The 25,776-nt window shown below is 43.7% G+C and overlaps 1 protein-coding gene across 2 annotated transcripts in view; it reads right to left on the bottom strand.

Annotated features, from left to right (window-relative positions):
* The window catches only part of LOC128692005 (inactive hydroxysteroid dehydrogenase-like protein 1), a 164,436-nt gene that overhangs the window by 138,406 nt on the left and 254 nt on the right, over positions 1 to 25,776 (bottom strand). The gene's annotated exons all lie outside the window — the stretch shown is intronic.

The following is a 25,776-nucleotide window of genomic DNA, read 5'->3' as shown; positions in this document are numbered from 1 at the left end:
AATGGGCTCGTAATTCTTATACCATTGATCCAAGTGGTTAATAAAGTTGTCTCTGTGTTCTGGTTTGAGAATAAGTTTCCTCCTTCTGTATTTAGCTCCTTGATTGCTGGAGATGTGATCAAGATTGACAGTTGTTAGTCTTGGGAAGTGATCAGATAGAAGATCATCAACTATGACAGAGTCATGCATCGTATATGATGTATTAAATCCAAGACACAGGTCTAGTATGCCACCATATATGTGAGTAGGCTCAGTAGTGCCCACAATTCGAACATTATCATGCTCATTTAGCAATCTCACTAGTTTAGTTCCATTGGTGTTTGTTATAGACCCACCAATATTCTTATGTCTGGCATTAAAATCTCCAAGAATGATGGTAGGTTCACTATTGATGCGATCTGGTAAAGCATCAGGTCGAAGCTGGTTCGCTGGGGCATAGAGATTAAAAATGTTTATGGAAAAATCGCCTGCATATACTTTGACACCATGATACTGCATGTTAACTCGACTCTGCAAGGAAAGGAGTGAATGTGGCAAGTTCTTTCTGACATACATCACACAACAGTTGGTTGACCTTAGGTTATAAGCTGCATATCCAGGCAAGTTTGGTGGAGGTGCTCCATCTTTCAATCTACATTTCTGCAAACAGATGACATCAATATTCTTGGTTGCACTAATATGATGTAAGTCAGGCAACCGCTTCCTGATGGAAGCAATGTTCCATGAAAAGATTTGTAATGTATCCATTGTAGTGAGTTATTACAATCTCCTGCTCATAAGATGGTAAAACTATTATGCTTTGACTACAGTGTGCAGACACTTAAGAGCAAATAGCATAGTTTGTACGTCTTTATCTTCAGGACCTTTATTTTTAAGCATTTTTCGGCATCTTGGCAGCCAGTTAAAAGGCAAGTCTTGAAGGCAAGAGTCATGGGCTTCTTTCTCACAAATTGCTGGAAGCTGAACGGAGATTGCTGCACTTTTGACATCATCACCATGCTCAAGAGCATCATCCTGATTACATATATTTATTAAACTTGTCAGGATCTGTTCAAGATGCTCAATTTTTTTCTGGAAATTTGTTATAATATGAGGAAGGTCAGGCGGATCCAATGCCTCTCCGGAGGATGGCACTTCTGGGTTAGTGCTTTCTTTAACACCTATCACCTTAACAGGTACCATGGTTGCATTAGTGTTCTCTGTTTCATCATTCATTGCAGGTAGGTCCTGTGCATCTGACTCATCTCCAATTTCCAGGGGGGTTACCTGTGTGGTGTCCGTCTGACTGTTGTAGTTGTGTGTATTGGGAGAAATGACAAACTCATCCCCATATTCAGGTGTAGCCATAGGTATCTGTAGTGGCAGACCAGTAGTTCCATATGTGCTAGCAGGGATGGCTAGCTCCTCCACAGCTGGTGTGTGTGATGGCATTCTGGTATCACCAGAATCATTTGCAGTGAGGTGGGGTTCTTGCACACTTTGCAGAGGTTCAGTCTCAGATCTGGCTGTGGTAGATTGGATGGCCTCATCCTCAGTTACCATTAAAGGACTGTTATCAGGTTTACATCGAAGGTTGTTTGGGTTCTGACTGCAGTCCTTGTGGGAAACTGTAACCCCAACTTCTTTACAGTTAATACACTTAAATTTTTGGCTGTCAGGGCCTACTGTGCATTCTCTAGTGGAATGTTTCCCAGCACACTTACCACACCAAGAATGTAGTATTCCACAGTCTACTGCAACATGGCCATAGTGCTGGCATTTGTAACACCTACGTTTAGGGGGTAGGTACACTTCGATGTTTAGGAAACGTAAACCATGCACCCAGATATTCCGGGGGAGGGGCACAGGACCCACCCAACTGGCAATAATTTGGGATTTTCCTTTAAGTCTTTTAGGCTTGATGATATGCTCACTGAGAGTCAAATGGGATGGGTCCATGCAGAGAGGGTATCCAAAGATTATGATACTGACCCATTTTTTAAAGTGGTGAGTGTCTGATGGAGGTCGGAGCAGCTTAATATCCCCATAAGGTGTACTAAGTAGATCATTGATCAGTTCTGCATTCTGTTCCACAAACACAAAGTTGTGTGTGTTTTTCCTAAATTGGATCCTTGAGTTAGGATGCTTGTTTACAGCTTCCATTAGCCATGCACATTTAGCAGGCAGCGGGGTGTTGTCAGGGAAGTTCAGCTTAACACATTCTTCCTTTGAAGAAAGACTTCTTGCAGCCTCTGTGCACCAAGGATGTTTAGTGTCACATTGTATACGAGTCAAGTGAGTCTGACTACGTCGACGCTCTGGCCCTTTCTCACTTTTTCTCTTTTGTTTACTTTTAAAGGTCTGAAAGCTATCATCATTTCCATTACCTGCAGAAATAGGTTCCTCTATAACAGTTGCCATGTTTGCCAGTGATGATATCTGGTGTAAGACTCACAACACAAGAATTCCTCGCTTATAGCTTATGCAAGAGCAAATATTCACTACAAAGTCAGAAGTCCAAAATAGATCACAAGACACAAGTGCTCAAGTTCAATGAACACCTCCAACCATACTCAACCCAGACCACCACCACTCAATACGACACACACCCCACCAAAAACACACTCAGAGACCTCTTGTATGTGTGTTAATAATATGGTACATATAATGATATAATGGATGGTACAGGCGAGGTTTTACACCTTATCACAAATTACAAAGATGAAAAGAGAGAGAGAGAGAGGGACAAAGTAGGTAATATTGAGCATAAAATTAGAATTCTGACATACATCACATTAAAACAAGAGGTTCAAATTCAATGATAACTTCCACTTGAGTTAGTTCAGGCTACTGCCACCTAATGTACCTCACTGAAATAATAATATAGCAGACATCACAATGAATGCTGAAGACAACCTCTTACCCCAACCATAGATTGTAAACAGTATTACTAAAAAAAACAAACAAAAAAAAAACTAGGTAATGTTACAATGACAATGAGATAAATCACTCTGGTTGACTTCCTTGGTCCATCCTGGGTAACTCACACGTTACTATGTTATACATGTATGCAAGCATAAGTGTGCAGCTGTAGATAGATGAACCAGTACCTAAACAATCTCACTTACACACGCGTTACTATGTATGACAAGTGTTACCAAGTACACCAAGTGTACACTTTATCACTTAGAATACACTTGTGTTGATGTAAATATAGGTGAGAGTGGTACACCGCTGGCTGTAATAAACACACTCAACTTCTCAAGGTCACACACTAGGCCCAGCTTCTGGAGAGGTACCAGCGTTTTAATGTGTTTATTATGTGTCAGTGCGTGTCTGCAGTCATTAAATTGGTGTATCAGAAGTTAAACACTACAATCCAGTTGATCAAATAGTCTAAAACAATTTACACAATGTATAACTAGAAGTATAATGATTGCAAATTGTTACTATTACAATTTTAACTAGGCGCTAAACCCACTAGATGAGATGGCAAGGAACATAGATGTTAACAGGCTGACTCTTGCTTAACACAGTTTAAAGGTAACCGAATTACTGAAGTAAGAAAGTATTCATGAAAGTGAACATTATGCAGCAGTAAGCTTGTTCACAGTAAAAATACAAAGCATAAGTTACACACTCACACCACAGATCACCACTGCAATTTGAAATATTACTGGGAATTTAGCAGTAAAGTTTCAGTCTGAACAAGAAAATGTATTATAAAACACAGCAATGACACTAGGACAAGCAATTTAATTATGTAACCGTATTTAATAGTTCAGTTACACTGAGCAGAGCATGTATTACACTGATTTATCAAATGTAAGGAGTCATTACACTGAAGCACACTCTGAGCCTTTTAAAGTCTTAATACAGGCTTACAAATGACAATTAACTGTTGGGGAAAGCAGCACTTAACACTTCTAGCACAAGTATGACAGATGAATGTTCACTGTGTACAAGCCAATCACCACAAACTTACTATGTTTATAAGTGAACCTCTGGCATGTCCCACTTAAAATGTTACTACTGCAATGCTCGTTAAATTGTTCTTAAGCCACTAGAGGAAACACTGGTATGCCAGCAGCACTGTAGAACGTATACATAGACATGCTGGGCCTTAGGACAGCTATAACTGCAGGCTGCCTTAGCTTGTTCTGGCTACCTTTTAGTGCTGCTTTCAAGCTTGCTTGACTGTGCTTGCTAAGCCCATGTCAACCACCTGGATATTTGCTTGTAGCAGGCAGGTAGGCACACAGGAGACACATTCGTAAGATGAGTGGAGTGCGGCACAGAGGACACGGGCACTCAAGTACTTATGTGGTCTGGCAAAAACCGCCTCTAGACCATAAGTAAATAGAGGCGAATGGCTGAGTTCCAAATCGAGGAAGGAGAAGGGACAAGGAAGGGATATTCACCTCGCTAGACACAGGCAATATGGGTGTAGTGGCCTGCAGGTCGCAGTGCAATTTTCAAGGTCATTCACTGGGCCCATAGTCGTCTCGAGAGTTACCAACCCTGTACTACTTGTTAATTACTCCAAACCCACAGCACTTAACACATCTAGCACACGTGTCTTGGAATGACAGACAAATTTTCACTACATAAGAACTAGTTCTCACAACACCGAAGGTACGGCCGGAACACTGTAGAACGTTCACAAAGGCATTCTGGGATTCAGAATGCCTTGGCCTTCACTGGCCTTCACTTGGCCTTCACTGGCTGGCTTGGAGCGCTGTTTGGCCTGGATCAGCTAAACTCGCCCTTATCCCATATGTAGATAATGGCGACGAGTTAAGGGATACCGGTGAATAGGAAAGTCGAGGAAGGGACATTCACCTCACTAGACACACGCAGTATGGGTGTAAGTGGCTTGCGGGTCTTATAGTGCCATTTTCAAGGTCACCCAGCAGGCCAGACATTCCTCACTCATTTTAAGCCTACGTAGGTACTGGTGGTAGCACAATGTCCTAAGTAAGCGTAATCCACTCATGCAAATAGTTACAACAAATCTGAAGCACTTGCGGAACTCACATATTCGAGTACCAGCGGAGCAGCAAAATACACCTCAACCCTGCACCTTGATAGAGGCGAACGGCTGAGTTTAAAGGCGGAGAGTTGGGGATACAGGAGAACAGCAGGGATAACTGAGCACGCACATTCGCTTTTCTTCACATAGTCAATGTGGGCGAAAGTCTCAGGCAGGTGATGCAGTGCCTCGCTCAAGGTCACTGACTGAGGCAGACTTCTCAAGAGTTACCAAACACTGCAATACTCGTACAAATAGTTACTCCAACCTTGCAGAAATTCTAGCACACGTGTCTTGGAGTGAAAGACGAATTTTCAGTGTGTGGACACCTGGGTTACCAACTCTCGTAGGACTGCACACTTGTCGTTATTCCTCAGGTTGGTAAAGCAATGAGTTGTGAGCAGATTGATGGCTCTCTTAAAGAAATTGGAGCACGCATCAATAACTCGGCTTCTACCTTTCAAAACAGAAATGTTTACCATACTCCTTGTCCTCAAATGCGTCCATGTATCTAAGGTTGACACATTAATTGTAACTGATTCTCTGTCATCCATAAATGCTCTCAACTCATTAAGTATAAATTGTGGCATGCTCGTGTCAGAAGCCAGACACAGGTATGGTAAGATTGTGGACAGAGGAGTCAGAGTGCACATTCTGTGGATTCGATCTCACATTGGTCTTCAGATGCATGATAGAACTGATGAAATGGCTAAGTTGTATGCTTTCAAAGAGGGGGTAGTTTACAATCCTGGCTTGTCAGGTAGCAGTTTGAGAACAATAATACGAAAAGAACTTCAACTGAATTTTATTGACTTAAGACACAGGGAGATTGACACAAGTCAGTCCATCCATCATCATTCTATCATGAAGGAGGAGCCGCATGTCTATGGTGCATCCAACAAAAGAAGTCGACTCTTGGATGTCAATATCTTTGGCAGGTAAAATCACCACCATCAGATGTAGACTAAACGAAATGTAAACTTTGCCAGATGGACTATTGTCACACCCTGCATCATTATGTACTGGAGTGCGACACAGCTAATGAATTTAAAGACAACTCACTCAGAAATGTTCAAGATATGTCAGAGTATTTTATCCACAGTGGTATATTACAGACCATTCTGGAAAAATACCCAGACTTTGCTCCCTATAAATAAAGCATTACTACGTGTGTGTGTACTTACCTAATTGTGGTTGCAGGGGTCGAGACTCAGCTCCTAGCCCCGCCTCTTCACTGATCACTGCTTGGTCCTCTCTCTCTCTCTCTCTCTCTCTCTCTCTCTCTCTCTCTCTCTCTCTCTCTCTCTCTCTCTCTCTCTCTCTCTCTCTCTCTCTCTCTCTCTCTCTCTCTGCTCCCTGAGCTTTGTCAAATCTCGTCTTAAAGCTATGTATGGTTCCTGCCTCCACTACATCAGTTGCTAGACTATTCCACTTCCTGACTACTCTATGACTGAAGAAGTACTTCCTAACATCCCTTTGACTCGTCTGAGTCTTCAGCTTCCAATTGTGACCCCTTGTTTCTGTCCCCTCTCTGGAACATCCTGTCTCTGTCCACCTTATCTATTCCACGCAGTATTTTGTAAGTCGTTATCATGTCTCCCCTGACCCTCCTGTCCTCCAGTGTCGTCAGGCCAATTTCCGTCAATCTTTCTTCGTAGGGCATTCCCCTGAGCTCCGGAACTAACCTTGTTGCAAATCTTTCAACTTCTCTAATTTCTTGACGTGTTTGACCAGGTGTAGGTTCCAAACTGGTGCTGCATACTCCACTATGGGCCTGATGTACACAGTGTACAGAGTCTTGAACGATTTCTTACTAAGGTAACGGAACGCTATTCTCGGGATTGCCAGGCGCCCATATGCTGCAGCAGTTATCTGGTTAATGTGTGCTTCCGGTGACGTGTTCTGTGTTATGCTCACCCTAAGGTCTTTCTCCTTGAGTGAGGCTTGCAATCTTTGGCCACCTAGCCTATACTCTGTCTGCGGTCTTCTTTGTCTTTCCCCAATCTTCATGGCTTTGCATTTGGCGGGGATGAATTCGAGAAGCCAGTTGCTAGACCACGTGTTCAGCCTGTCCAGTTCTCTTTGTACCTCTGCCTGATCCTCATCTGATTTAATTCTTTTCATTACATCACATCATTACATCGTCTGCGAACAGGGACACTTCTGAGTCTTTCCCTTCCAACATGTCATTCACATATACGAAAAATAGCACTGATCCTAGGACTGACCCCTGTGGGATCCCTCTCGTCACAGGCGCCCACTGTGATACCTCATCACGTACTATGATTCGTTGTTGTCTCCCTGTCAGGTATTCTCTGATCCATTGCAGTGCCCTGCCTGTTATATGCGCCTGATCCTCCAGCTTCTGCAGTAATCTCATGTGATGAACTTTGTCAAAGGCTTTCCTGCAGTCCAGGAAAATGTAATCAACCCACCCCTCTCTCTCGTGTCTTACTTTTGTTGCCTTGTCATAAAACTCCAGAAGGTTTGTGGCACAGGATTTGCGTTCCATGAATCCGTGCTGGTTGTCGTTCATAATCTTGTTCCATTCCAGGTGCTCCATCACTTTCCTCCTGATAATCTTCTCCATGACTTTGCATACTATACACGTCGGTGACACTGGTCTGTAGTTTAATGCCTCATTTCTGTCTCCTTTTTAAAAATGGGGACTACATTTGCCGACTTCCATACCTCAGGTAGTTGCCCAGTTTCAAGGGATGTGTTGAAGATTGTGGTTAATGGGACACACAGCATCTCTGTTCCTTCTCTAAGAACCCACGGGGAGATGTCCGGTCCCATAGCCTTTGAAGTATCAAGGTCACTTAACAGCTTCTGCACCTCCTCCTCAGTTGTGTGTATGGTATCCAATGCTTTTTGGTACATTCCCTGTTGGTGTTCCCCTCTGTGCTGTCTTCCCAGAGCCCTTCCTATCTCTTCTGTGAATACTTCCTTGAATCTCGTGTTGAGCTCCTCACATACCTCTTGATCGTTTCTTGTGAGTTCCCCACCTTCTTTCCTCAGCCTGATCACTCGTGTGCACTCGTGTGTGTGTGTGTGTGTGTGTGTGTTAGTTACCATTTTGTCCTAGGCACATGTCGATTGGACACTAGGCCTGTTGTATATGTGTGTGCATGTGTGTGTGTGCATGTGTGTATGTGTGTATGTGTGTGTGTGTGCGTGTTGGTGTGTGTGTGTGTGCGCGCGCGCGCGCGTTGGTGTGTGTGTGTGTGTGTGTGTGTGTGTGTGTGTGTGTGTGTGTGTGTGTGTACTCACTTAGTTGCGGTTGCAGGGGTCGATTCATAGCTCCTGGCCCCTCCTCTTCACTGGTGGACACTAATTCACTCTCTCCCTGCTCCATGAGCCTTATCATACCTCTTCTTAAAGCTATGTATGGATTGTGCTTCCACTATTTCACTCTCCAAATTATTCCACTTCCTGACAACTCTAATGTTAAAGAAGTACTTCCTAACATCCTTATGACGCATCTGGGTTTTCAGTTTCCAATTGTGGCCCCTTGCTCTTGTATCCCATCTCTGAAATATTCGAGCTCTGTCCACTTTGTCAATTCCTCTCAGTATTTTATTCGTTATCATGGCCTCCCTATCTCTCCTATCCTCTAGTGTCATCAGGTTGAGTTCCCTTAACCTCTCCTCATAAGACATACCTTTAAGTTCTGGGACTAACCGTGTTGCAAATTTTTGCACTTTCTCCAATTTCGTGACGTGTTTCACTAGGTGATGGTTCCATACTAGTGCTGCATACTCCAGTATAGGCCTGACGTACACAGTGTACTATGTTGTGAATGACTCCTTACTCAGATGTCTAAATGCTAATCTCAGGTTTGCCAAGCGCCCATATGCTGCAGCAGTTATTTGATTGATGTGTGCCTCAGGGGACATGTTTGTTATAATGCTTACCCCAAGATCCTTTTCTTTAAGTGACATTTGCAACCTTTGATTCCCTAACCTGTATGCCATCTGCGGTTTTGTGCCCTTCCCCAATCTTCATGACCTTACACTTACTGGGGTTAAACTCCAGGAGCCACTTGTCGAACCAGACTTGTTGTCTGTCCATATCCCCTTGTAATCTTAACTGATCCTCTCCCGCTTGCATTCTCCTCATCAATTTCACATCATTAGCGAACCGTGACACTTCTGAATCTATTTCTTCCATCATGTCATTCACGTAAACAAGAAACAGCACCGGGCCTAGGACTGATCCTTGTGGAACCCCACTCGATACATGTGCCCACTCTGATACTTCATCACTTACCAACACTCGTTGTTTCCTTCCTGTCAGGTATTCCCTGATCCATTGCAGTACTTTCCCTATTATTCCTGCCTGCTCCTCTAATTTTTGCACCAGTCTCTTGTGTGGTACTGTGTCAAAAGCCTTCTTGCGTTCCAAACAGATGCAATTTACTAATCCCTCTCTCTCCTGTCTTACTTCTGTTACCTTATCGTAGAACTCAAGTAGATCTGTGACACAGGATTTCTCATCTCTGAAGCCATGCTGATTATCATGTATGAGCCCAATCTGCTCCAACTTATAATCTTTTCCATGACTTTACATACTATACAAGCCAGTGACATTGGTCTGTAGTTTAACGCTGCCTGTCTGTCTCCTTTCTTAAAAGTTGGAACTACATTTGCTGTCTTCCACGCCTCAAGCAATTGCTGTTTCGATAGATTTACTGAAGATTGCTGCTAGCGGCACACACAATTCCTCTGCTCCCTTTCTCAGTACCCATGGAGATATGTTCTCTAGGCCCACCGCCTTTGAGGTATCTAGTTCACCTAGCAGTTTCTTCACCTCTACCTTGGTTATGTGTATTGTGTCCAGCAGTGGCATCGTATGGGGGGAGGGGTGTTGGTGTGCCGAGGTGGCGGGTCGCCCCAGGTGACACCATCAAGGGGTGACACCATAAAGCCTCTAAATTTAGAAAGTGACACTAATGCCCAAAACAGTGCTACAGCAACATAAGAGAAAAATCTTTCGTTTCTATATAGCCTATTATATGATTACAGAGTATAAATAGGCCTATATAGGGAAAATCATTAATTTTAATGTGATAGATGATTTTGCAGGATTGAAGGCAAGGAAATGTAAGATCAAATTCACTGAGATGTTACCTGTACTCAAGGTCAAATCGGAACTCCTGTTTCTCTGATATTGCAATGTTTTACTTTACTTTTCATTTTTTTTTTTTTTTGCATTGTTGAACATGAATAAATGTAGGATCTATTGCCTGTACTCAAAGTGGTATTTGAGTTTATGTTTCCTCAATATTACTACAATTATTTAATCATTAATCAAGTTGAGAAGTATTCTCCTGTTCAGTTTATGGCCCTTTAACATTCTCATTGCCAAACATTAGTCACTGGTTATGCAGTAGTGACGTAACTGGAATTTACTCCCCCCATCCCCCGCCCTTGGATTTCATGGGGGTGACACCAAAGATGCCGTCCCAGGTGATTACCCCATTCCAAACTACCATTCCTCCATTTCCCCCCAAACTACTTCTTAAATCACAACCAAAACTTCGCCTTGAAGCCAAACATGAGGCCTTAAGCTGTATTGATAACTTAGTCACACAGCACATACTCTCGCAAATTATTTACGTTGATGGTACTGTTCACCAATCCACTGGTGCAGCTGGTAGTGCTGCTGTTGTCGTACAGAGTGATGGCTCTCTTAAAGAAATTGGAGCACGCATCAATAATTGGGCCTCTACCCTTCAGACAGAACTGTTTGCCATACTCCTTGCACTGAAATGCATCTATGTATCAAAGATTGACAATTGTAACTGATTCTCTGTCATCCATAAATGCTCTCAACTCATTAAGCATAAATTGTGGCATGCTTGTGTCAGAAGCCAGACACAGGTATGGTAGGATTGTGGACAGTGGAGTCAGAGTGCACATGCTGTGGATTCCATCTCACATTGGTCTTCAGATGCATGATAGAACTGATAAATTGGCTAAGCTGTATGCTTTCAAAGAGGGAGTAGATTACAATCTTGGCTTACAGGTAGTAGTTTGAGAACAATAATACGAAAAGAACTTCAGCTGAATTTTATGGATTTAAGGCTCAGGGAGATTGACACCAGTGAGTCCATCTATCATCATTCTATCATGCAGGAGGAGCCACATGTCTATGGTGCATCCAACAAATTAAGCAGACTCTTGGATGTCACTACCGCCCGGCTGGGTTACAAGTATCTTTGGCAGGTTAAATCACCACCACCAGATGTAGACCAAACGAAATGTAAACTTTGCCAGATGGACTATTGTCACACCTTGCGTCATTATGTACTGGAGTGCGATAAAATTAATGAATTTAGAAACAACTCTCTCAGAAGTGTTCAAGAAATGGCTAAGTATTTTATCCACAGTGGTATATTACAGACCATTCTGGAGAAATACCCTGACTTTGCTAGCTGTAAATAAAGCATTACCACCCCTGGCTGCCTTCAAGAGAGAGCTGGACAGATACCTAAAGTCAGTGCCGGATCAGCCGGGCTGTGGCTCGTACGTCGGACTGCGTGCGGCCAGCAGTAACAGCCTAGTTGATCAGGCCCTGATCCATCGGGAGGCCTGGTCATGGACCGGGCCGCGGGGGCGTTGATCCCCGGAATAACCTCCAGGTAACCTCCAGGTAACATGTGCATGTGTGTGTGTGTGTGTGTGTGTGTGTGTACTCACCTATTTGTACTCACCTATTTGTGGTTGCAGGGGTCGAGTCTTAGCTCCTGGCCCCGCCTCTTCACCGGTTGCTACTGGGCCCTCTCTCTCCCCGCTCCATGAGCTTTATCAAACCTCGTCTTAAAACTGTGTATGGTTCCTGCCTCCACTACGTCATTTTCTAGGCTATTCCACTGCCTTACAACTCTATGACTGAAGAAATACTTCCTACTATTTCTCTGACTCATTTGTGTCTTCAACTTCCAATTGTGGCCTCTTGTTTCTGTGTCCCCTCCCTGGAACATCCTGTCTTTGTCCACCTTGTCTATTCCACGCAGTATTTTATATGTCGTTATCATGTCTCCCCTGACCCTCCTGTCCTCCAGTGTCGTCAGGCCGATTTCCCTTAATCTTTCTTCATAGGACATTCCCCTTAGCTCTGGAACTAACCTTGTCGCAAACCTTTGTACTTTCTCTAGTTTCTTGACGTGCTTTATCAAGTGCGGGTTCCAAACAGGTGCTGCATACTCCAGTATGGGCCTGACATACACGGTGTACAGTGTCTTGAATGATTCCTTACTAAGGTATGTGTGTGTGTGTTTGTGTGTATGTGTATGAGTGTGTGTGAGTGTGTGTGTGTGTGTGTGTGTGTGTGTGTGTGTGTGTGTGTGTGTGTGTGTGTGTGTGTGTGTGTGTGTGTGTGTGTGTGTGTGTGTGAGTATGAGTGTGTGTGTGTGTATGAGTGTGTGTGTGTGTATGAGTGTGTGTGTGTGTATGAGTGTGTGTGTGTGTGTGTGTATGAGTTTGTGTATGTGTGTGTGTGTGTGTGTGTGTGTGTGTGTGTGTGTGTGTGTGTGTGTGTGTGTGTGTTTATGTGTGTGTGTGTATGAATTTGTATGTGTGTGTGTGTGTGTGTGTGAGAGAGAGAGAGAGACTCAGCAATCAACATTTGCACCAATAACTCACTACAGTTGTGACCGGGTGTGGAAGTGTGAATTGCTCATTACTCTAAAATTTGTTCATGATTGAAGCCATGTATAAACGTAAGTAACCATTCTTACAGTATTCATTACCTTTGTAACTTGTGAGTTCATTACCTTTGTAACTTGTGAGTTCATTACCTTGTACCTAGTTCAGCCATCAAAACTTTGGAGCCCGGTCCCTGGACCCATTGTGTACCTCTGTAATCTGTAAATACTTTTGTAACTTGTCATGATTGTGACTAGACCTACCTGGAGTTCATTACCTTTGTAAATTGTGAGTTCATTACCTTTGTAAATTGTGAATTCATTACCTCTGTAACTTGCTCAGCTATCAAAACTTTGAGGCCCAGTCCCTGGACCCATTATGTACCTCTGTAATATTTTGACTACCGCCCACAGGATGGGTATGGGGTGCATAATAAACATATTAAACTAAACCAGGTGACATCAACCCTAGCAGCGCCACTAATGCCCAGCACCTCCTTGTGATCCCTGCCTCCACGGTTTGCTGGAAGCATTCCTGGCTCTATTGTGAGTACTTCTCTAAATCTTGTGTTTAGTTCATCTGTTTAATGAGATTATTTGGTAAGCTGAAAGCGGGTTTCAATGATAAGTGGTTCCAGGACACTTCTTTTAACTGCGGTATCTGGGGTGCCCATGCCGTGTGTTAAGTCCCCCATGGCACAGGGGGCCATGGCCACGAGGAGATAGGAGTCACCTTGTTGACTGTCTTGGCCGCTGAGTGAGTGAGCGAGTGCAAGTGGGACCAGCGTCCCACTGACCTGGGCAGGCCTAGAGAGGGCAGCACTTAAGTGCCGCAAAATATGAACTAAGCTGGCAGACAGCATAGGCTGTCTGTGCTGACAGTACAGGCTGTCTACATTTGCTCGGCTACGCACCTCGTGTCGTCCCGACGCGACAATACTGGTGGTAAAAAAAAACTTGGTCTCTCTCTCGCAGGAACAGGGCACAGAACACAAAATAAAAAACATTTATATACATATGGATATGGGGAAAAAAAAACTTCCTACAGAGAGGGAAGGAAAAAAATGTGGGGTGTGCTAAACATCGTGGTCATATGCAGTGAGCGTCGATGGGCATCACTGCATGCCTTTCTGCATCTGGAAAGATACTGCAACACAGGAGACATCACTGTGGCTGAGCTGTGATGTAACGGGGTACGGTGAAGCAGTCATCATAGGAGTCACTGCAGGTTTCACTCAACCTGGGGCACGACATACTGGTGCCCTCGAGTGAGGCGTCGTCAAAACTCGGCAACTGGGTAGGACTTCTGGCAAGTGACTCAGGAGGACACTTCTTGACTGATACTGTCGCTGGGCTGTCACTGCCGGCGAGTGTGGAGTGAGTAGTGGAGCGAGTCATGGCAGAGACGACTGGGCGAAACATCTGGGAGTCATAACATCATACACCAGACTGCAGTGAGCGAGCTAGCAGTCAAAGTGACATCATCTTTGTGCAGGAGCTCACTGAAGCTTGACACGAGGCTGACACAGCGCCTGCTGACAGGGCTAACTGCGGCTTGATGAGTGTCATTCTCTCGGCAGTTGGAGTTATAGCAGAGGTTAGTCTAAGTATCCCCAGACTTGTTGCTCTACATATAACTGCACTCTGAAGGTCTGGAGGTGAAGTGAAATAAATTTCGATGGGAATCATAGCAAATACGATTCTGCAGAACATCTACGAGTGACGAGCATAAGAGCTTTCTGTACATGGGGGCTCATACGCTCAGGCTGACTAATATCAGCTGTCAAACGCGCTGGTCACACTGGGTGACAGGCAACAAAATGCTACACAGGGGTCTGGCCACAGACCTGTGGTCGACACACAGCTGGGCTCAAGGTCACACAGGACACACGGAAAACTTCACACACACCCACAGTACATGCAGTACAACATGGCTTAACTAGCAATTGATGCTTTTCTGTGCACAAAACTGACACTAAGCCATACACTAACATGTGAGAACACTGACTGAGAGGAATTAACACATGATATATATCTTCTCTCAATCTTCTCGACAATACTGACATAATTACTGAAACACAATGTGACATGTGATGTCAGTCGTGACATCGCGAGGTGACATCAGCAGCACTGTGACATCAGCAGACATCTCGAGATGACGTCAGGCAGACATCGTGACGTCATGAAGTCGGGCAGCAGCATCGGTAACTCACATGGCTCATAGATCCACGTGGCTTTGTCCACACCCCACTTGGCGTCAGGATCCACGTGGCTTCGTGATCTACGTGGCATACTGATACACATGGCTTGCTGATCCACGTGGCTTGCTGATCCACATGGCTTACTGATCCATGTGGCTTGCTGATCCACGTGACTTGCTGATCCACATGGGTTAGTGACCCATGTGGCTTCGAGTGGCCTCAGGCACTCGGATACACAGCTCTGGCAAAGAATTCACATGGAAAACAGCAGACAACACAGCAGAGGGAGTGATGCACATAGTGGTGTATGGTAGTGTGGTGAGGTGTGAGTAGGGCGAACGTGGGCGAGGCAAGGAATGACCACTTCCTCACGAATAACTTCCTCCTGTTCTCCCACAAACACGTGGAGAAACTCGCTCTAGATGCAGAAATCACCACAAAACTCACCTCTGGCTTGCTGAAATAGCTGTGCTGAGCTGAACAACAACTGCAACATACAAGTGATGCTGAACACATGACTTGAGAAACAGCGTGGGACGCTGTGGCATGAGGTCACTGGGACGCTACTTACAATTCTCGAAGAAATTCGGCAAAATTCGGCTAGATCCTGCTTGTACCTGTGTCTGGATGCTGAAACGTGCAGACACGACATCAGGATAACTCGTTGAGAGATGGATGCTTCTTGTATAGGGTGATAAAGTGAAGATGACCTCATCCTATTTTCATTCCTGTCTCTATTGTGAGTACTTCTCTAAATCTTGTGTTTAGTTCATCACATACTTCCTGGTCACTCTTTGTGAGCTCCCCTCCTTCTTTCCTCAGCCTGATTACCTGGTCCTTGACTGTTGTTTTTCTCCTAATGTGAATGTATAACAACTTTGGTTCAGATTTGGCTTTTGATACTGTGTCGTTCTTGTATTGCCTCTGGGACTCTTTCCTTATCCCAGCATATTCGTTTCTGGTTCTTCTGCTCAACTCCCTGTTTTCTTGAGTTCTTGGCATCTCTTGTTTTGAACGTTCTCATTATCTATCCTATCAACTTCTTTGCAGTTGTGATCGTAGCACTGTTGTGATCCTTGAAAGCGAGATTCTCAGACATTACCACTCCCAGGTCCCTCATACTATTTTTTTGCTCTATTGTATGATCAGAGTTTGTAGTATAGTCAGTTCTAATTCTTATCTCCTCCAGTTTTCCATAATGGAGAAGTTGGAATTTGTCTTCTTGGAACATCATACTGTTTTCCATTGCCCATTGGAAAACCTAGTTTACATCTTCTTGGAGGTTAACCGTGTCTGTAATAGATGACAGTCTCGTGTAGATCCTAGTATCATCTGCAAAGGATGACAAGGTGCTGTGAATTGCATCTCTATGTCTGATAGAAGGATGAGGAACAGGATGGGGGCGAGTACTGTGCCTTATGGAACAAAGCTTTTCATTATAGCAGCTTCCTATTTAACTCTGTTGACCACTACTCTTTGTGTTCGACTGGTTAGAAAATTGAAGATCCATCTCCCCACTTTGCCAGTTATTCCTTGAGCACGTATTTTGTGCGCTATTACGCCATGATCACACTTGTCAAAGGCTTTTGCAAAGTCTGTGTATATTACATCTGCATTCTGTTTTTATTCCAGTGCATCCAAGATCATATACTGATCCAGTAGTTGCGAGAGGCAGGAGTGACCAGCTCTGATCCCATGTTGCCCTGGATTGTGCAGTTTTTGGGAATCCAAGTCATTTGCAATCGTGCTTCTTAGCACTCTTTCAAAGATTTTTATGATGTGGCACAATAGACATTGGTCTATAGTTCTTAGTTAATGCTTTGCTGTCACCTTAATGAAATGGGGTTATATCGTGGAATTTGCAGTTCTAAATGAACACAGAGTTCCACGAGTCTGGGCCCGGGGCTGAGTGCATAGGCATGTTGTCAATACTTTCTCAAAGTCTATCAGAGTTAAGGTATTTTTGGAAATCTGGCATACATTGATGGGGTTTTGAGGCTCATTCATGAAAAAATCATTTGGATTGTCGATCTTTAGACTGATTAGTGGCTCGCTCAATACAGAGTCGTATTGGTATTTCAATATCTTACTCATTTCTTGGTTGTCATCTGTGTAAGTCCCATCTTGTCTGAGCAGGGGCCCAATACTAGATGTAGTATTGCCTTGTTTTTGACATATGAAAATAAATATTTCGAGTTTCTTTCAATTTCACTAATCACTTTTAACTCCTGTCTCTCCTGGATCCTGTATGAGTCCTTTAACTTAAGTTCGATACTTTCTACTTCCCTGGTCAGTGCTCCCTTCCATGTATCACTCTTGAGGAGCTCAGTGATTCTTTGCCGTCTTCTGTAGAGCGAAGGTCTTTCTCTCTCCAGTTTACTTCTTCACTTCTTCTTTCTTAGGGGAATATGCCATAAACATACTTCAGCTGCCAGGAAGCTGATCCTTTCAAGGCACTGGTTCGGATCCATGTTTTTAAGATATCTTTCCAACATGTTTCATTTAAGAGATGGTTCACCTAGTCCCAGTTGATGTTCTTGTTGAAGGTGTATTTGGTGAAGACACCTTCACAGCTACGTGCATTTTGCTGATCAGGACCCTGATCACGTAAGTCTGAACTTCGATTAGATTGTGATTGGAATTAGTTGTTTTTGATATTATGTTTCTTACCAGGTCCTCATTTGTGAATATAAGGTCAAGTGTGCTTTCCAGTCTTGTTGGCTCCACTATCTGTTGACTTAGGGTGGGTTCATCGCAGAGATTTAGTAGCTCACTTGTGCTGCCTCCAGGGATTGTTTCTGCTATAACATTATTTGCTATGTTCTTTCATTTTGCATGCCTTAGGTTGAAATCACCAAGCAGTAAGATGTTTGGGGATGGAGTTGGAAGGCTTTCCAGGCAGTAATAAATTTTCAATAGCTATTCCTTGAACTGTTGGGCGGTTGCATCTGGTGGCTTATATACAACCACGATGACTAGGTTTTGGTTCTCGATCTTTACTGTTAGAACTCTACATCATTTGTGGTGTTCAGCATCTCTGTGCAGATGAACGACTCTGACATACAGGCCAACCCCCCCCCCTCCCTTTGTTGCCTGTTCTTTCTGCTGCTGTGCAGCATCGCAGGTCTTCCTAGCATCGCCAGCTGCTGCGTAGCTTGCATGCCCATCAAGACACTACCATTCCTGGAAGCCAAGGCCGGATCACCATCTGGAAAAGACCCGGGCCGGCAGTGTCGGCGATTCTACAACAACTTGTCTGTGCTCCAGAATCTTAAGGAGTACGGTGCTCTTCACACCAACTCTTTTGTCTTCCAATCATGTCCTTGAATTTGTATTGATAAAGCCACTGGATGGCAAAACGTCTACAATAAAGATACCCAGATGTTGCATATGTGTCTAATTTTCAATTTTATTGCTCTAAACTTCATGAAACAGCACTTTATGGGAAAAGAACAAAGTGTCAGATGTCAGCATAGGGGAAGGTTATCAAGGATGGATCCGCAGGGACTGGTATTAGAGTTAATGTTGTTTCTGGTGTAAGTGAAGTATACCCTGGAAGAGATAGTCAGATGTATCCTGTCTGCAAATGAGAAATTAATGAGAACGAAAACCGCTGACTTGGTCAAACAAGGAGTTATTGAATGCAATCCCAGCAAATGCAAGGTTATGAAACTTGGGAAAGGTAAGGGCGGGGGCAAAAAGAACTGAAACTGAATTTAGTCTCAGGGGACAAAGGAAGACCTAGGGGTGAGAACAGTGACGATCATATCGTCAGAGGCTCACATCAGCCGAATAGCCTCTGTAGTAAATGCTCATTTTGCAAATCTAAGACTAGCTTTCAGGACTCTCAAAAAAGTCTCATTCATGACTACACGACATGTCAGGCTCACCTTGGAGTATGTAGCACCAACATGTCAGGCTCACCTTGGAGTATGTAGCACCAACATGTCAGGCTCACCTTGGAGTATGTAGCACCAACATGTCAGTCTCACCTTGGAGTATGTAGCACCAACATGGAATCCTTACTTGATAATGTCAAGAAACTGAAGAGAGTATAAAGGTATTCAACGTAAATAGTCCCAGAGCTAAGAAGAATGAGCTATGAGGAGAGATTCAAGGAAATGAACCTGACGACATTACGGGACAGAATAACCAGGGAAGAAATGATAACATACAGAATACTAATAAGATTTGATTGGGTGAAGAGAGACTGCTGGAGAGGCAGGAAACGGGTGCATGAGGGCACACATAAAAGTTAAAAAATAGATAAGCAACAGGGAATGTCAAGAAGTATTTCTTCAGCCTGACGATGGCCAGGAGGTGAAATGACCTGGACGAAGTAGTAGTGGAGGCAGGCATCTTTTACAGTTTTATGTATAAGCATGGCATAGTTCATGTGTCAAAGGTTAAAACTCGAACCCCGCAAATCAGTAAGTACAAAATAGGAGAGTGCAGACATGGTGAAGTAAGCAGCGGGGTCTTTGTTTATTGTAGATAGTCTCGTACTGGCCTTGAGATGCATAAAAAAAAAGTATTCATTATCACTGAGCAGCTGTCTTGCGCGAAGGGCAAGACCATGACAAAATTCATTTTACGTTCCTCACTGCAATATCTTCTTCCAGATACGAAATATGAATTGAAAATTTTGAAACTTCAGTAGCCACGTTAAATGTCGATATATAATGGTGAACCCTCTATTTAATGTTTGGCTATAAGCGAACAACATTCAGTCGTTGCCAGAGCTTTATAGAACCGTTCTTGTCTTCGCTTTTATAACCGTTTTATATATTTTAGCGTTTTGTTTCTTACTCTGTAAAATTCATATAGTAATGCTGTGAGAATTCTTGTTTCCATCTTTAAAAAAAAAAAGAGCACTAATCCATAATGGATTAAACAAAGGTTAAAGGTTAAGCGCAACATATCATGGAACTTGTTCTCCGTATCTGTCTCATATCTCTTCAGTTATCAAAAAATCAGTACTATATTTAGCATATTCTTTTTGCGTTATCGTTAGTTTTTGTTGTGCTAGTCATGGGAAAAAAAGTGGGTAACCTTGCACTGTCATCACACAACACTCTCCCAAAGATACTTTTAACACAGCCGGAGTCGGGCGGTAGTGACATCCAAGAGTCTGCTTATTTTGTTGGATGCACCATAAACATGTTAGTTAGTTAGTTACCATTTTGTCCTAGGCACATGTCGATTAGACACTAGGCCTGTTGTGTGAGTTTGTGTGTGTATAGTGTGTGTGTGTGTGTGTGTGTGTGTGTGTGTGTGTGTGTGTGTGTGTGTGTGTGTGTGTGTGTGTGTGTACTCACCTAGTTGAGGTTGCGGGGGTCGAGACCGAGCTCCTGTGTGTGTGTGTGTGTGTGTGTATATACTCGCCTAGTTGTAGTTGCGGGGGTCGAATCACAGCCCCTAGCCTCGCCTCTTCAACTGGCCGCTACCCAGTCACTCTTTCCGCTCCGTGAGCTTTATCAAACCTCTTCTTAAAGCTATGTATGGATCCTGTCTCCACTACATCACTTCCCAGGCCATTCCGCTTCCTGACAACTCTATGACTGAAGAAATACTTCGTAACATCCCTGTGGTTCATCTTAGTCTTCAGCTTCCAACTGTGACCCCTTGCTGCTGTATCCCATCTCTGGAACATCCTGTCTCTGTCCACCTTGCCTATACCTCTCAGTATTTTATATGTCGTTATCATATCCCTCTAACTCTCCTGTCTTCCAGTGTCGTCAGGTCGATAAAGCGTGTGTGTGTGTGTATGTGTGTGTGTGTGTGTGTGTGTGTGTGTGTGTGTGTGTGTGTGTGTGTGTGTGTGTGTGTGTGTGTGTGTGTGTGTGTGTGTGTACTCACCTAGTTGAGGTCGCGGGGGTCGAGTCCGAGCTCCTGGCCCCGCCTCTTCACTGATCGCTACTAGGTCACTCTCCCTGAGCCGTGAGCTTTATCATACCTCTGCTTAAAGCTATGTATGGATCCTGCCTCCACTACATCGCTTCCCAAACTATTCCACTTACTGACTACTCTGTGGCTGAAGAAATACTTCCTAACATCCCTGTGATTCATCTGTGTCTTCAGCTTCCAACTGTGTCCCCTTGTTACTGTGTCCAATCTCTGGAACATCCTGTCTTTGTCCACCTTGTCAATTCCTCTCAGTATTTTGTATGTCGTTATCATGTCCCCCCTATCTCTCCTGTCCTCCAGTGTCGTCAGGTTGATTTCCCTTAACCTCTCCTCGTAGGACATACCTCTTAGCTCTGGGACTAGTCTTGTTGCAAACCTTTGCACTTTCTCTAGTTTCTTCACGTGCTTGGCTAGGTGTGGGTTCCAAACTGGTGCCGCATACTCCAATATGGGCCTAACGTACACGGTGTACAGGGTCCTGAATGATTCCTTATTAAGATGTCGGAATGCTGTTCTGAGGTTTGCTAGGCGCCCATATGCTGCAGCAGTTATTTGGTTGATGTGCGCTTCAGGAGATGTGCCTGGTGTTATACTCACCCCAAGATCTTTTTCCTTGAGTGAGGTTTGTAGTCTCTGGCCCCCTAGACTGTACTCCGTCTGCGGTCTTCTTTGCCCTTCCCCAATCTTCATGACTTTGCACTTCGTGGGATTGAACTCCAGGAGCCAATTGTGTGTGTATGTGTGTGTGTGTGTGTGTGTATGTGTGTGTACTCACCTATTTGTACTCACCTATTTGCGGTTGCAGGGGTCGAGTCACAGCTCCTGGCCCCGCCTCTTCGCTGATTGCTACTAGGTCCTCTCTCTCCCTACCCCATGAGCTCTATCATACCTCGCCTTAAAACTATGTATGGTTCCTGCCTCCACCACATCACTTTCTAGGCTATTCCACGGCCTGACTACTCTATGACTGAAGAAATACTTCCTAACATCCCTTTGATTCATCTGAGTCTTCAACTTCCAATTGTGACCTCTTGTGTCTGTGTCCCATCTCTGGAACATCCCGTCTTTGTCCACCTCGTCTATTCCGCGCAGTATTTTATATGTCGTTATCATGTCTCCCCTGACCCTCCTGGCCTCCAGTGTCGTCAGGCCGATTTCCCTCAACCTTTCTTCATAGGACAATCCCCGTAGCTCTGGGACTAGTCTTGTTGCAAACCTTTGCACTTTCTCTAATTTCTTGACGTGCTTGACTAGGTGTGGATTCCAAACTGGTGCTGCATACTCCAGTATGGGCCTGACGTAGATGGTGTACAGAGTCTTAAACGAATCCTTACTGAGGTATCGGAACGCTATCCGTAGGTTTGCCAGGCGCCCGTATGCTGCAGCAGTTATCTGATTGATGTGCGCCTCAGGAGATATGGTCGGTGTTATACTCACCCCCAGATCTTTTTCCTTGAGTGAGGTTTGCAGTCTTTGGCCATCTAAACTATATTGTGTCTGCGGTCTTCTTTGCCCTTCCCCAATCTTCATGACTTTGCATTTGGCAGGGTTAAATTCAAGGAGCCAGTTGCTGGACCAGGCTTGTAGCCTGTCCAGATCTCTTTGTAGTCCTGCCTGATCCTCGTCCGATTCGATAGAATGATGATAGATGAACTGACTGGTGTCATTCTCCCTCAGTCTTAAGTCAATAAAGTTCAGTTGAAGTTCTTTTCGTATAACTGTTCTCAAACTGCTAACTGACAAGCTAAGATTGTGATCTACTCCCTCTCTGAAGGCATATAACTACTAATTCATCAGTTCTATCATGCATCTGAAGACCAAGTTTATACTTAAGGAGTTTAGAGTGTTTATGGATGATAGGGAATCAGTTACAACTAAAGTGTCAACCTTAGATACATAGACGCATATGAGTATAAGGAGTATGGCAAACAGTTCTGTTTGAAGGGTAGAGGCCCAGTTAATGATGTGTGCTCCACTTTCTTTATGAGAGCCATCACCCTGTGTAACAGCAGCACTGCCAGCTGCAGCAGTAGATTGGTGAACAGAGCCATCAACATAAATAATTTGTGAAAGCGTGTGTTGTGTGACTGAGTCATCAATACAGCTTAAGGCATCCCTGCTTGGCGTGAAGACGAAGCTTTGGTTGGGATTTAAGAAAGTGGTTTTTTTAGTGGTTTGAAATGAGGTAATATCCCATGGAGCATGGAAGTGCTGCTGTTGCCTTACTTGACATAGATCATGTATTTAGCTCATTAGGCGGTCAGTTTCAGCTTTTACTATCCATCTGGAGGAAAGTTCACCAGTGCTGAGGAAAGTTTGGAGGGTTACTGTGCAAGGGTTTAAAGGGGCTTGCCTGGGCATATTAACCCCAATGAAGACATTTCTTTCAGTGACATGATCTCTAATGCTTGGAATATCAAGCTCTTTCAGCATATTTAAAAATTTGGCAGTACAACGGCATCCTAGGATGATACGCATTGCTTCGTTCTGTAGTTTTTCCATCCCTCGAAGCTTACAGTATGACAAGTAGCAAGTAGTGGTGTGGCATAATCAACCAATGATCTAATATAAGCAAAATACATAATTTTCACAATTTTAACATTAGCACCATACCTGGGATGAAAACCTGCCACAACTCTACTTGTTCTCAATTTTTCTTTGTATTAGCCACAGTCTCATTTTACATCAGGACAAAGTAATGATACCTTAAAGCCTTGTTACCTGTATCTGGTTACATATTCTAGTCGAAACTTATGCAACTGGATATGGCGAACTGTGCCTCTCTGTCGAGGATGCCTGTTGAGTATCTGTTTTATCAGTAGAGATTATCAACCCCAGGTCCTGACACGAGGCTAGTACACGGTTAAGGATGTTTTGGGTGTTGGAGAATCCGGTGGTGTGAATCATTATATCATTAGAGAAGCTAATCATATAATGTTCGGGGTGGATAGGCACAACATTTAGTAAAACATTACTTAGAATTTTGAATAAGGTGGGACTGAGCATAAGTCCTTGTGGGATTCCTAATTCAAAGTCTTTAGTACACTTCTATGCCGCTGGAACACAGAAGACTTTCTGGTAAATTCACTAATGATCACATGTCGATTGGCTACATCAATATCAGGTAGTGTATAAGCTGTCATTGTGCAGGGTGAGAAAGGTGGTTATGCAACGATGCACTCTCCTTCCATGCATGAAACCATACCACCAGGGAGACAGATATTGTTTGATTCTGTGTATGAGGCGATTTAGAATCACCCCATTCAATGAAACTGATTTCGTTAATGACTCTACACACATACATACATACTAAAATGCACCAAAGTGGTTAGGACACTTACCTTTATTACCCCAACTCCTCTGCCCCCCCTCCACCCTTCTTCCATATTTCCATCGTTGCCCATCCTTCTTCCTTTCCCATCTTACCAAAGCTCTGGTCATATAAGTCATCTTCCTTGCTAAGTATTAAACAAATCAATCTCTCCTTTGTATCATGCTTGTCCTTTAATATCATCTGTGTGGTACTTGGAAGAATGTCATAGCTAGATGTAGCAGCCCAAGCACTGACTAACTCATCTGCCCAATGTAGTGGATGAGGGTGCGCGATCTGATCAGTTCTGATAGGTTAGGTAAGGTTCGTCATGAAACAGGACAAGTGTTTCCTGACGCAGGTCTTAAGTCATATGATGACCCGCCCCTGGAGCTTTTGGTCATCTGTCCGAAGCCTTCCGCTGGCTTACCTTTCCACCCCTTTAAAAATTATGGTCATAATTATTTCTGACCAGCTCTGCTACCCTTCATTCTATTTATATCCCTCCATGTCCGGCTAAGCGGGGTGTTTGAAATTGTCCAAATGAGGCATATTCTAATTATTACTAGGAAAGCAATTTGCTTAATAAAATTGGCAATATAAACTTTACATAGATCAACGAGAAAGCAAAGTTTTCTTTTAATAAAGTCCATCAACACTGGAAGTTTGAAGCTTATCGGCTGCTGAATGCAACCTATTCCAATTTGTTTAACAATTTTATTAACATTTCTAATTTCCTCCTAAACAGTCGTTCATATTTTAAAGCTTTAAGACGAGGCATTTTTTTTTTTTGTTGGTGAATGGAAATTAATGTCACTATTTAATAAAATGGGTAAATTGGGACTTATGCAGCTCAATAAAAACGCGAACCTTGTCTCCTGGAAAAAAAATTTAGGTTGACAGTTTGAAGGCGATCGGAAGAGGCGTTCTCCAGTTATCGCGAGGTTTCCAACAATTCCAAGTTTGATGAAAAATTGTCTTTAGTGCTCTGACAAAATAAACTATATGGTGCCATCCTGGCAGTAAGATGGTGCCATCTTGGCAGTAAGATGGTGCCATCCTGGCAGTAAGATGGTGCCATCCTGGCAGTAAGATGGTGCCATCTTGGCAGTAAGATGGTGCCATCTTGGCAGTAAGATGGTCCCATCCTGGCAGTAAGATGGTGCCATCTTGGCAGTAAGATGGTGCCGTCCTGACAGTAAGATGGTGCCATCTTGGCAGTAAGATGGTGCCATCTTGGCAGTAAGATGGTGCCATCCTGGCAGTAAGATGGTGCCATCTTGGCAGTAAGATGGTGCCATCCTGGCAGTAAGATGGTGCCATCTTGGCAGTAAGATGGTGCCATCTTGGCAGTAAGATGGTGCCATCTTGGCAGTAAGATGGAGCCATCCTGGCAGTAAGATGGTGCCATCCTGGCAGTAAGATGGTGCCATCCTGGCAGTAAGATGGTGCCATCTTGGCAGTAAGATGGTGCCATCTTGGCAGTAAGATTCTGCAACCGATAAATACTGAACCCATTCAGAAGTGGTAGGCTCAAATATATTTAATTTGTTAAAAGGCGAGTATAAACTTGACACTATTTTACACACAAAAAATGGCAGATGTGCACTTAAACATGTACATAAACGTTGAAAATTTAATAAACTGGATGACAACGTCTATCTTTATGAGCGAAATAAAAATTAAAAGATCTTAC

This window comes from Cherax quadricarinatus, chromosome 15 (assembly GCF_038502225.1).
Source record: "Cherax quadricarinatus isolate ZL_2023a chromosome 15, ASM3850222v1, whole genome shotgun sequence".
NCBI classification, from domain to species: Eukaryota; Metazoa; Arthropoda; class Malacostraca; order Decapoda; family Parastacidae; genus Cherax; species Cherax quadricarinatus.
Note: the sequence above shows the minus strand (reverse complement) of the source record. Positions and strands in the feature narration are given on the sequence as shown.